The sequence below is a fragment of the Calliopsis andreniformis genome, chromosome 8 (assembly GCF_051401765.1).
Source record: "Calliopsis andreniformis isolate RMS-2024a chromosome 8, iyCalAndr_principal, whole genome shotgun sequence".
NCBI lineage: Eukaryota > Metazoa > Arthropoda > Insecta > Hymenoptera > Andrenidae > Calliopsis > Calliopsis andreniformis.
Window position 1 is genome coordinate 4,336,257 of NC_135069.1, and position 13,999 is coordinate 4,350,255.

The 13,999-nt window shown below is 42.6% G+C and overlaps 1 protein-coding gene and 1 long non-coding RNA gene across 5 annotated transcripts in view; one reads left to right on the forward strand and one right to left on the reverse strand.

Annotated features, from left to right (window-relative positions):
- Sesn (Sestrin) overlaps positions 1 to 13,999 on the reverse strand; it is a 117,202-nt gene that overhangs the window by 59,400 nt on the left and 43,803 nt on the right. Inside the window, exon 1 of one of the 4 annotated variants that reach the window (XM_076383276.1) lies at positions 11,655 to 11,733. The exons of the other annotated variants lie outside the window; for them this stretch is intronic. The gene's annotated coding sequence lies outside the window, so the exon portion shown is untranslated. Of the gene's footprint in view, positions 1 to 11,654; positions 11,734 to 13,999 lie in introns of those variants that run through there. 4 annotated transcript variants of the gene reach the window in all.
- LOC143182515 (uncharacterized) lies at positions 9,690 to 10,343 on the forward strand. The gene is made up of 2 exons (XR_013002463.1): positions 9,690 to 10,165; positions 10,254 to 10,343. It is a non-coding gene; the product is annotated as an uncharacterized LOC143182515 (long non-coding RNA).

Consider the following 13,999-nt stretch of genomic DNA (forward strand, 5'->3'; position numbering starts at 1 on the left):
TCTCGCAGCTGCAATCCACTAGCGTCAATATTTAAAATCCTCCCTGCACTCCACCACACTCTATCAAACACCCCAGCCAGCCAGAAAGCCTCAACAAACTCTTCCCCTCTACACAAATACAAAAAATACTTTTCCCTCGCGCAAAAGCCTTACTCATGCCAATAATCAAACCCATCGGCACCTAATCTTACCAAAATCAACAGACACATGGCCTAGGCACCCAGCTAATTACAGGTACAAACGAGAGTAACCTGACGCATCGACCACTTGCTCGAAGAATCGGCTTTTGCTTGGGTTCCTAGCAATCGTAAGAGGAAGCCACCACTGTGCATTACGCAACGTCTTTCGAGGGGAGGCTTCTGAATACTGAAGATTGATAGGGTCCCCTCTGAACAGGTCCCAAACGATTCCCAGCGAGGGTCACGTATACAGCTGAAGTAGGTGGAGGGGTCACGGGGTGGATTCGAATCTTCGAAGGCCTTTTCTCGAGGCAGGGCCTAGGAATCCGTCGACAGGTGCGTTCGCTTTGGAAAAGCGATGAAGAGCGGGGGAGAGGAGGGTGAGGATCCAACGTGCAGAATAGAACGCCGGGGTGCCAGGTGTTTCGGAAAGCTATTTTCGATCGCAGTTTCGGTGAGAGTCCGCGGCGGGGCGGAAGGGCTGGGTTCGCGGAGTCGTGTATTTTTGGCGGTGCACGGCATGCGGCACACCACCGCTACATTTCGACACGACCCGAAATAAAGTGTTTATCGAACGACACGCCGAACAGCGGCTTTCGTCTCTGTCAGCGAAAGTAGATCGGTTTACGGGACAGAGACAATGGGTAATTAATAGCCCATAGTTCCTTCCGTTTTCGAGTGCGCAGAGATCGCTGGAGATACACCTGTTCGCAGGTGACGATGGCGAACGTGCTCGCTCAGCGCGACGAGTTCTCAATGACATTTTATGAGGGAAATTTGTTGGGACCTTTGGAGCTAGCCTGGGAGTTGGAGTGAAATGAAATTCAATTTTAAGACACCTTCGATTAGGCGAATGTGGACTTCTGAGAGCAGTTATAGAGGTGCTTGATTGAAGGTGGGAATTAGGCAATTTTGGTCTAAGATATGAAATCTAAACATTAGAATAAATTGAAAAGCTTTAGAAAGTTGAAAATTGAAATATTTGAGAATTTAAATATTTGAAAATTTAAATATTTGAAAATTTAAATATTCGAAAATTTAAATATTTGAAAATTTGAATATTTGAAAATTTAAAAACGACTGAAAATTCAAAGATATCAAAAACGATAGATTCTGTGAAATCTCTGGCAGTATTCCCTTAAAATCAAAAGGAACTTTGCCACTGAAAATTGGTAAGTGATGCTTCTGGCTGACAACAGTAACAACCCATTGATTTATAGTACAAGAGCTCGTAACAATTGTATTTAGATGGAGATTGAACTTTGTAGCTCCTACAAAATGTAACACCTCTAATATGATCCTAACACAGTGTCGCGTAATATGGTTACACATATACTTTGCGGGCACGCAGGTCCCTCGAAAATCGGCTAGGTCAACGACACGTTTCACGCTTATCGATACAGTCGCAGGCAGGATTTGCCATCGATCTCTAATGCGTTTTTAATTATAGACCATTGAAACGTGGGAATGCGAGCTAACCTGGTAAATAGCCATCGCTTGATAATAGGACTTTTATTGTGGGTAGAATCAAATATCGATTGCGAAAGCGTAAAATAACAAACCGAGATTATCCTTATCGTCACTCGCGATTAGATAGTTTTATAATAAGACTAACTTGGGTTATAGACAAATATGTAGAAAATATAAACACCCTGAAAGGAAATAAATAATTTCAATAATTTATCCGCTCAACCCAGTCGTGTTTCAGTGAACAATCCAAGCTTGTGCCTTGGATGAAAGATCTCTATCTCCTCGCAGAGATATAGAGCTCCAAAAAGTAGTAGAAAAAATCTGGCACGAGGAGTCATGTCGACGTAAGCGCGTACGGAGGAGGATGACGTTCGATAAACAATCACAGAGTATTTTTCCTTTCTTTTGGCGCAATTCGGAGGAATCCACGACCGCTGTGGGCGCGTGACGGAGAATACCACGGGACCGACACGTGATAATTGGAGCTGAGAGCGAGGAATAACGCACGTGCGGCAAGCAGCAGAGCAGCGCGAAAACGCGAGCCTTCGAGTGGCTGCGTTGACAGATGCGTTGCGTTAGAAACATATCCGGGTACCAATGCTCTTCCACTGCCCTAATTTCTATGTGGGAGACTGTCTGACAACAGAGTTCGAGATAATCCCATCGACTTATACTACTGGAGACTCTACTGACCCGTGAAAATAATTTGGAGTCAGAAGATTCGTGGACTTTGAAAAGTATTGTCTCTGAAAAAGAATTATTCTGTTGTGGAAAAACCAAGAATTATTTTGTAATACACTGCTAATAAGAAATTGTGGCATAGAAATATTTAGGGCAAAAATCAGTGAACTTTGACTGATGATAACTCTGAGAAAAATAGCGCTTGTGCAAGGGTTACTTTGAAGTGCTGTAACATTGCGAAAAAAAATCGTAGCGACTTGATCTTTTTTTTAAATCAAAGAGGAAGGTCCCAGTTTTTTGTTATTGTAAACGATATTACCAAAAAAAATTGTAGCAAGTCCCTGCATTTTGTCAAACTTTGCAACTTGCCGTCTTAAAAATTACCAAATTTGAGGGGATGCACAGACTTGGCAAAATTTTTTTCAAAGATGTTATTTACAGAAACATAAAATTAGAATCTTCCCCTTTAATTTAAAAAAAAAGATCATGTCGCTACAATTTTTTTTGGCAAAGTTACAGCACTTCAAAGTGACCCCTGCATTTTTGTCACGTCTTGGCATCACCCCCTTTGCTATTAAAATGCAGGGGTTACTTTGAAGTGCTGTAACTTTGCGAAAAAAAGTCGTAACGACTTGATCTTTTTTTTAAATTAAAGGGGAAGGGTCGAATTTTATGCTCCTGGAGACGGCATCCTCCCAAAAAATTCTAAGCAGTCCGTGTATTTCATTAAACATTGGAATTTTTAATACGATGAACATGTCTCCAGATTTAAGACGCTACAGCAGTAAAGGTGCACTAAACTTAAAATTAAGGCATAGTATCTTATAGTCAAGACTTCAAGCTGTAATTTTTTAAGAAAATCATAATTCTACGATGATTTTTCGCGGAGTTATCGTCAGTCAAAGTTGGCCAATTTTTGGTCCAAATTTTTCTATGTCATAATTTTTGTGAACAATGCAGGAAAGGAGAGTCTAATTAAGTAAGTTTCTAATTACTACTTAATTCTCTTCTTATCAGACATTATAATAACAAAATGTGAACAAATTTCTCCCACGTGATTTGCTGCTCTTCTCAGGATTTATTTACATCATTCTGACTGACCCAATTCCATAGCGAGGAACTATTTGCTGACGGATTTAGGAGCCATTGGATTGATGAAAAACAATGACTCGGAGAACTCAAGAAATACTTTCGTGTTCTTTCGAACTATTTGCGAGGAGCTTTTTAGCTTTATTGATGTCGTTTCCGAGTGGTCTAATTTTGGAATCGAATCGATGGGCAACCATAACTTAGAAATCTATAAAAAGGGACTACATCTACTTTACCTCAATATCATCTTATGACGCACTAACAAGCTCATAACAAGAGACAATTCTAAAATCTGCTGAAACAGCAAATGTGTAACGAGGAAATACCATTTTCCTCGAATCCACTTTGTGAAGTCATTTTCCAAGTCCATTACTGCAACACTGTGCAAACGGGTTGCAAAATAGCCGTGTCCTCCGAGACAAGGAGAACTCTAAACATTAAACTTATTCACGGCTGTGCAAGAGACAGGTTCGTAACGTTTGTTTTGAGTACCACAAAAATATTTTCGGTTCATTATTCAATGCAGCAGCTTCACGCGGTCCACCGAACGTAACGAGGCTTTTACGTTCCACCGATCGTTGGATGGTGTCCATTATTCCATACATTCGGCGTCTCTCGTCTGTGAAATTGTGCTACTAAAATATGGCAAGGCAGCCATCCAACGCAGCGACGTTCGAAAAACATCGCGCCTTGGAGTTAAAGAGACTAACACCTGCATGTAATAATAGCATTCGGACAGATTGATTGGTATTCGAATCCTTCAGAGACACAATCTGTCGTCGAGACCCCTCGTTAGTCATCACGAGAACATTTAATCCTTTTAATGTAGACAATGTATAATATATGGTTGTGACAAGTTTAAAATTAGTTTCTAGAGATATGAGTATTATTCTGATTTTTATGAATAGGGATAAAAGGGTTCTGAAAATAACTTTTAATAAGTTCAAATTGATTCCTATTATAGTTTCAGAGCCTGCTATTATATTTGTTCTATATCGTAGAAGTTAAGGAGTGATTCTACATCTCAGAATAGGATGAAAAATAATAATAATAAAATTACATTTTAGGTTTCCATCTAGAGTTATCAATTTACTAGTTTAACAAATGTCTAAAATTCGCGTAAAATGTGTCTGACATGGGACTCATTCTACTGACGTCGCTAAGCCTGACCTGACTACTGTACATCGGCAGTAGAATAAGTCCCAAGGCAGACACAATTCACGCGTATTCCTCTACTCCTATTTTCCAAGATGCCTAATAATAAATTCACCCAACACAATTCACAGCTCAACTACCTATAACCAAGAATAAGCCTGAACATTGTTGCAAGCACTCGAAGACATAACTCGCGCCGCGTGAAAATTGGATTAGTCACAATGCGCCCATATGAATCATCGGCATCGTGCAGCACACTACGGTTGTTTCACGCTCTTCTAATCGCGGCAATAAAACAGAAGCACATTAAAAAGGAAACAAAAAGAATAGAGAAGGAAAAGAAACAGCTCGCTGGTTAATAGCGACGAATGACTCATAGCTCTCTTCTTCGAATCGAATTATTCCATCTGCGAAATGATAGGAGTGAAAGTGCTATTACCGCGAGCCGCGGCGTTAAAGCGATGCATATCGGCGGACGCGATTGTTAATTAACTCGTATGCCCGCGAAAAAGTCCGTGAGTCACGTTTAATTGGAAAAAGTGAACTCGAAAGAACCGAAGCGTTTCATGGAGGAAATGTAACGCGATTTCACGGATGGTCGAACTTTAGCAAAGTAGAAATTCGATCGTTAGCAAACCAACAAGATGGCAAAACCAGGAAACCGCGATTTCGTGAGTCGGACAACGATAATGGCCACTATGCAGCAGGACTAATCGCTTGGAGCAAGTTTCATTGCAGTTGTAAACATACAAGTTTTGGAAAAAGGAGACTATTAAACTCCACCCATATTGTAACTATTGTTCTCTTCGCTTTTGTTCCCACTGAGAAATTAACTAGCTGTGACCATTTGGAGGAAAGTTAGATCTTTGGGGAAACCATTACTGAATATTTGGGGAAATCTAATGGCTTTTGTTGGTTTGAAGAAGTAGAGCTTTTCTGGTGCACGGAGAAATCGAATTTTGTAGTTAATAGTACTTTCTCAATGCTAATAATTTGAGAATCTGCAACTAGAAAATTCCTCGTTTCTAAGTGTCCCTCTAGCAGAAAGCCTCGAAATGAAAAACAGACCTCGAAACCGCATTGACCACAGTGATTAAAATTAATGGCCATCCAACGAATCTAATGATTCCCGAAATGATTTCGCAACCGCGCACAAACAAGCCAAATCTACTGTGCAACGTGGCCCATACACAAAGGTAAAGATAGAACCCACTCAATCGCGTCTTATTTTTGGAGCACCGTGTAGAAGCCACAGGAAGTGTGCACGCAGAATAATTCCACGCAGCGTGGCGATTCTGACGTAAAATCTGAGCGTTCCCTCGAGCGATAAACCATCGATCAAGCCTTGCTGCTGGGTTCCTCGATGCTCTGTTTACTGGAAGAGCTCCAAAACTTTGCTAGGCTCCGCTGACCAGAGACGAGATTCTAACAGCGGGATACTACTGTCGAGTTCGCGACTATCCTCCACGAACATTAGTCCGCGGTAATATTTAATCGCCCCGAGGGGGACTTATCTCTCTAGCGATACAGTGCAACGCGGTGCCAGGAACATTGTTGACCGAAGAACGAGTAATTGCCAGGGATTACGCGTGTCCTGCGAGCGCTGAGCAAACAGCGCTGTTTGATCGCTTCGTTACCAAGTGCTAGGACAAATATCTTCAGACACGAGTGCCTTTACTTGGATCTCTTGCTCTACTCTCTAGCACTTTCTGTTGCCTTATTTTATAGCGGTCTATCAGCGCTGGTGCTCGTTTAATCCTGTTCTCTACTTTGCTATGTACCCACTCAATTGCAGTAATAAAGATAGATTAATGGAAGGGTTCGGCGGAGACACCTGACTGCTTTTAAAGCGAGATAAAGAGGCACTTTGTATTAATGAAGCATTATTACTGTATTAGTAATGCATATGTAGAGAAAGGAGATTCATCTTGGGCAGAAAATTTGGTCTAGCGATTTTTACCTTTGTTACACGCAGGGTTGAAGGCGATTCTAAAATACTAAAAATTAGGTATTCTTAGGGGATGGAGATTACTGAATGACTCGTTCAAAATTGAGTTTCTCGATGTACTATCTATACCTAACGAACGATCCCTCTTGAATCGATCTGCCCGCTCGAAATGACAGTCGTTTATCGAGCATGTATATTCAAGGTATCTTTCTATTTAATCTGATGCCAGCGGCGCACGACCGATGCACAGCTCTCGTTACCAGATCGCCGTCAAAGGGTTACAAATTGTATGCAATTTTCCATGCCACTTACTCGCACGGGGAAGAAACGGAACATAAAAATAGCTGATCTCTCTGGTTGATAAGCCTAATTGTCGTCGTTGGAGTAATACAACACACATGGAAGACTGGTTGTATGGGTAGAGAAAACAGCGGAAATTACCCCTCCGACTGAGCGACAATTAACATCGCTAAACATTCTCTCGCGTGTAACCGGATGTCGTTGGGTCACTGCTTGGATCCACTCTGTCGGAAAGCTGACAGAGAAACGTAGACCAATTATACATTAACAACACAATATTATCTGATGACAATGTTTTAATATGAAAAAATATTAAATAAGTATTCTTTACTGTATTGAATTATGAAACATTGTCATAAGATCGTGGGGTTCCCCTCGCTATCGACACGCTGCTGGCGACACGAGGAGCACAGATATAGCGTATATTATGCAATCGAGAAGAATCTCCAGCGTTTTGCTCGATGCAACAAGTGTTTAACGCTATGCACCGTCCTTTCCGCGAAAAACCCCGCGATTTCCAACTGCAGCTCATTTCCATTGTAGAAATGTATCTTATCAAACGAGATTGCGAACAGTGGATGCACGTGTTACCTGGTTAACGTGCACGAACATAGTGAGATATTGAAGCACGTATGGTGCAGTAAATAAACTACTTCTACCTCGAGCGATAAGTGCACACTGCTGCTAGGTACTTTGGCTTCTCTACGGTGCGGGATTCTGACGATCGATGGGCAATAATAAACAAGGTAGCGCAATTTCCGATGAGATGGGAGCTTGGATTGAAATAGAAAGGAAGAATGGAATAGAGCTTTTTTTAGAAAGGCTATAAATTTTCTACTCTCGGTTCGTCGAATTCTTTCTCACGCTTTTAATGTTATATTTTCGATTTCAATCTATTTCAAGCTTCCTTATTCTAAGAAGCATGTGTTCTATAAAAGAACTCCAGGAAATGTACAATAATGTAGCTTCTGTCATCAACAAGAGATTGTCTGCAGAGGGTCCAGTGAAGTTTGCAAGATAGAACTTATATTCCTAGCATAGCAGAGATTGGATTAAAACAGCTTTCTCTTAAAAACACGAAACTGTAACAGGATGCATGTCCACGAGGCGGAATTGGGATTCAAATACCTCGAAGATAGAAGTACATGACTCTACGTCGTTCTGCCTTGCAGCCAGAGATATTTCCATGCAAGAACTCCCGATTACATATTCTCAGAGCAGATACAAATATTGTTTTTATTCCCCTCGCGGATGGCCGAGCACAATGGTGTCGTTTATAAAGTCCAGGCGTCGCAGATCGACGACACGCGCTGGGAGTGGTCTGCGCGCGTGTTTTTCGCGGGGTAAACATACCGATAACACGGGCCCAGCGAAACGAAACTCTTTCGCGATGAAATCTAGTCTACGATAGCGAGGCTCGCGCGCGCGTTCAACGATGTTATTACATAAAAGATAACGGGACGGCAACCCACTTTGCTCGCAGGATTATCTTTTTACGTAACGACCCAGAGGATATTTAAAGCACTTTGTACCACTGCCGTGTCTCGCGATCGGGGGATGATTTCGACGAGCAGACTCGTTACAGTCGAATAAGGTCCATTTATGCAACCGAGCACGAACTGAGCCAGACGAGTACACCCAATGAAACACGTATCGATAGTGTTTTATCATTTGTAATTGTATATTTATGATTTTTCACTAGTGTGTACAATATTTGCTCGGCTCGTTGCATAAATGGACCTTAAATAATCGAAACGTTTTGTGCTTCGAGCCATTGCATTGCCCCTATTTGAGGCTCGATTTCACCGATTGGGAACGCCGAAAATAACCAGCCAGATAGCGGAGATAAGCTCGCGATCGACCAAGCGGATTCGCGATAAATTTCCTCGGCGAAAACGCGAGGATCGGCTCGACTCTAATTCTCCATGCGAAGAAAGCCACGCGAGACTATTATGTTATAGACAAGAGCAAACAAACAGATAAACGAGTCGCGGACTCGTTGACCTAGTTACCGGCTCTGATAGACGCGACCGTCGAATGGCGCGAATAGCTCGGGCTACTCGCGCGAGACGAATCTCGTTTCCATTCGACCGTGTTCTCGTAATCTGTTAACAGGATGGGGTCTGTTCGCCGAGGTGTCCAACCTGTGAATGGCAATCTCGCGAAGGTGACTTCTATTCTTGTCGACACAAAGACAGCTCAATGAGGAAGAATCGCCCGAGCATTTTCAGTTTTCGAGCGAAACGAGGTAATTAAATAATAAACTGCTGTTTCGGTTTACGTAACTCCTGCATAAAACTAGACCAGTTAAATTTATTTGCAACGTTGCTACTTGCATCGTGATAACGCGTATCAGGACAGCGTTGCAACAAAGTTGAACTCAACAGCTCTGCATTCCATTATTGAATGTATAGTTGCACGCTCAAGGACGCAGAGTTAGCAACTCTGGTGTGAAACAGGAGTGTTCGCTGCTTTGGAGAGAAATCTACTATGGAATTGTTGCGAAGCTGCTGTAATTAGGCCGTCGTTGGGGATTGGTAAGAGGATTGAGAAAATGGAGCAAGATCATCCTTCTTGGTATGAAGAGAAGCTCTGGCTGTGGTATGAGGGACCAAAGTGCACAGTAGTGTGACAGAAAGGTAACGAGATACGATAAATCTGATTAGATGTGATAAGACTCTATTTCTGGAGGCTCTCACTTTTCATTTTAGTTGGATGATAGGCTAGAAGACTGCAAAACTTAGTGTTCATATCATTCACTCATTTGCTACAATAAACTTTGATTCAAAGCTCTAATCTCTAAAATATTATAGAAGTATGTAACTCGTTTCCTCTACCCCAACCACAGAATTTACAGAATTACTATCTCCTCCTAGCATCTAAATTCCTTCCATCGCCAGCCACCCATCAATAAAAACCATTCGTCCCCTCCTACGTGTATGCACTTCGCGTTTGTCCAGCATGCGAACGATCGTTACTTTGCACGTGCTTCTCGGTGCCCACCATCGTACACGAATAGGTACTTTTGATACGTGACATCATCTGGCGAGTTCGAGCCGACCAGCACCGACGATCGTGGCTCCAGCACGCGCGCACGCACTCTTAATAACAGAGGCTCCAAGGCCTGCTATGAAATTCATCAGACAGCCATAAAGCTCGGTGCAATTCAGCTAACGCGTGCGCCGTGGCGATGACAAAAGCAGCGTGGCTCGGCTTCGCGATGCAACGCTCGCGGATGCACGAATCTGCTTGGCGAAACGGTAAACAGCGAGGATGGACGCGCATTAGCAACGAGCGTAGGTGTGTCCTGCCACTTCCGTGTGGCGATGGGTGTTTCAATAAGGTGCTGATCGCAGAGGTCAATCGGAGAAAATTGACCCTTTGACCGCGGTGGATCTTCAATGGAAATTCACTTGTCATTCATGATTTAGGGTGGATTACTTCAATGGGAACCAGAGATAAATGTGTACGAAGGGGGCTAAGTGTGTGGAAATATTTCGATTTACATGTATGGAGATCAATGAATAATCAAAAAAGATCTATGAAATTCGATACTTCCAGAACCACGGATTTATCTAGTATTGGAATAATACTGAGAAGTATTCTTTGTAAGATTCCTGCTGAGGATTCCTAGAATAAATTGAGCTTCCTTGAATAAATTGTTAGCAATCTCTTCGATCTGCATCAACAGACCTCCTGAGAGCGAGCAATAGAATCCAGATTTATTTTCTTTGGTAACCGACTTAGAACCACTATGTGCAATGCAATCTTTGGGTTCAAAGAAGATACACTTTGGAGAATCCCAATTTTTGATGGAGTTAGGGATACCTACTATACTAAACTCGAAAACAATTTTACATCCTAAATCATTCACAGGCCAAGATAATTAACTCTACTTTTTAATTTCTTTTCAATTTTAGCTCATAAGTACAAATAAACATAAAGATTTTTACATCGTATTTTTCTTCTATTTTCCTTCCACAGTCCACTTCTCAGTATCCAAATATTTCCCTTCCTCTCTGCATCTCTGATTCACTAAACCTTCTAAAACTTCTGGCTTTCTATAGATTCTCGATCACCCCAGACACAACATCAGCCTCATCGGGACGCAATAGAGTATCAAATGGCCGCAGGAGATAATTGCGCTCCGTTCGCCGCGTAATCGGGGAGGGAAACGAAACGGCGACGATAAGCGTGCGAGCCTGGCCGAAAGATAAAATTGCACGGCGTTCTGGAGTGCAACATGATAAACAATGCGAATGCGCCGGGCGAACGATAAAGCGCGGGCTGAAGACGATTACGGTCGTCGGCGATAAACAAGCACGGGTTGCTGCTGCAGTTTTCAAGCTAAATAGATAATACATACTCCGTCAGAGCGTATAAATAACATGCACGATCGCGAAATAATGCTCTCTAGGCGAGATCGCATCTTAAAGTGTCGATCTTTCGCGAGGATCGAGAGGAAGATCCAAATATTATCTTTATTAAAGGCAATGAGGAGCTAACCAAGTAGATGCCAGAGTGCAGAAAGGAACAGAAAATTGAAAGTGTTATAAATATCCTGGTTGAAAATTTGGCTTCGAATAAATGAAGAAAGTGATATTAAGAAGATACAGTAATTTATTTCATAGACACTGAGACACTGACAATGAGTATAATTAGACTGCAAACTAAACATCGTTCGAGACAGCTTTCTAGATACAAAAATCGTGATCCATAAGCATCAGAAATATAGAACAATAATTTCACCACCTCCCAGAGATATGTCTCTCAAACGCGACATAAATCAATCTGTAATCACGTTCCAAAAGAAATGACGTAAATCAACTCACCCTCCATAAGGCTCAAATACCAACGACAGTCTTCTAGACGTCAGAACTTCCTCTTCCCCCCTGCATACTGTTTAGACACTAAATAGTTGGCCGAGGATCGCATGCAAATTTATTCGTCGAAAGATAAACACGTTAGGAGTCGAGGGGGGCTCTCAGCGGCGACTATTTTCGAGTGGCCACGAATCGTGAAATATCGCCCTGTGAATGCCGCTTATTTCGTCGATTTCACTCCGAGGTGTCGATCATCGAGTATGTAGGTCGAGAACACGCGCACCCCGAGACGTAACAGCACGAGAACAACGCGTGTCGCGGATAATATAAACCACTGCGCGGAACTGCAGCTCGACGTTCTATTATTTTACCATGGCCCACAACCTGCACGATGTTTACAAGCGACGATTGTTTACAAATCGTACGAAAACAGCGGGGAACATAAGTCAGTCGGTTTCACGTGGCGGAGAGATCGTGGGATACGCAGCGACGGAATAAGCAAGACTCTAGCCATTTGGCGACACGCCCGAACATTTTGTTGTTGATCGGGCCAGGGGCAGGCTGTATCGACCCCAGCCAGGACACTGAACATTCTTTTATGTTTTATTGAAACGGCCACGCGGGTGACAAAGGCGCCGACGAAAAACAAGGACTCGGTGATGAGAGAGGATTATGAGAAAAAAGAGGGGCTGGGTTAACTCTGAACGATGAGCTTCTCTGACCTGCTGGAAGTACAAAGTAATGGACAAAAGGAATTTTAATCACCAGTTCAGGGTTCTGAAGGTTTAATACCATGTGTCACGCTGTATTTTCTGAAAATTTGATCCTATTGGGTAAATATTGCAATCTCTAAGTGAATCTATTCTAGTAAATACTTGTTACTCTTAAGGTCGTAGCACCTTATTTCTAAAACCCTCATAATTTAATCCTACCCTTTTTCCTCCCTCCTAGATCCTTTAACCTGCCCTGAAATAAAAATAGAATCCACTCCTAACGAGTTTCAAAGCTCCCAAAGTCTCAGAAGCCAAAAAATGGCAAGAATGTCGAAGCTCCGTGAATTGTAACGAACGTCGCAATAACTTGACACGAATGACGTTGACGCGTCATTCGAAAATGTTTCTATCATATGCGCGACATACGAGCTTCCGCATAGACAGCATACTTTACGCTGACACGCCAATTTAGCTTTTATTTATAGTTGGAATTGTCAGCGGGGATTCAGGGAGTTAGGGAGAGCAATTTGGCGCCGGTGTCGAGGCAAACAAACGTGTAATCCGTAAGCGGGGCACGAATTGGGGGAAGAAATTCTCTGGGGGGAGCCAGGGATCGAAATTCAGTTCACGCTGTGACCTTTCACCTTCACGACTTCTTACTCACAATTTGTCGATCGATGAAAGGCGATCACTTGAAATAACAGAATAAGGAAAATCGAGGAGATTAAAAGTAATCACCGAAAAACTGTCGACTAATATGTAGAAAAAGTTGACTGATCTCGCCGAGCTAGGGTAATTGTTTATTGCGTAAACTAATGACCCAGATGCACGATTCTCTGGCGAGAGATCGTGGCTCGGAGCAGGCTAAGCATCGAGTAAGCAGGAAATAGCGCATCGTCGGTAATAAGAGCAATGATTATTCTTATCGTTCATTATCGGCGCTGCTATCGTCACGGCGTTTCCTACTCCCGTTAATGTGCTGAAAAACTGAATCCACGAACGATCGAGCAATTCGACTGACCCACTTTTCTCGTTTTTCTAGCGATACAGCCGGAGACTCCGAGGGCAAAGATAGAGAGAGTTTGGCGATAAATCATCGCCGTTTTATAGACACAGTGAACTCTAGCTCACCCAAATACAGGGTTTTATCGTTCGCCTGATTTAATTTCTTTTCTATCGCGATCCTAATTTCTCTGCGCCTAGCCTCCACTATACGCAAGTTCTGAACTCTCCCAATATTTACGTAAATTCCTGTTATCTCCCTGCTCGCTTCCCACGAATGCGTCGACTCCCCTCGCCGTGAGATTGCTGAAGATCGATCTGCGTTGCAGCAGTCATCGAATACTCGCAAATAGTCCCATGCGAGCGATAATAGGGCGTTTGACCCGGCTGTATCGCTGCTGCACTATAATCCACACGGTGTTACTGGTTACACCCGCCGCTGCACAGTGGAAAAAAGAACCTCGATGACTGATAACAGATAGGGGGCACAATCGAACACGTGATGATGACTGACAGCTGGGGTAATTGACGATATCCGACTATGTTATGCGAAGATTGACGCAATTGTACAGGATATTCGACTACAGGTGTTGGAAACTTTTGAGGGGTGATTCTACGTGAAAAAATAGAATAAAAAAT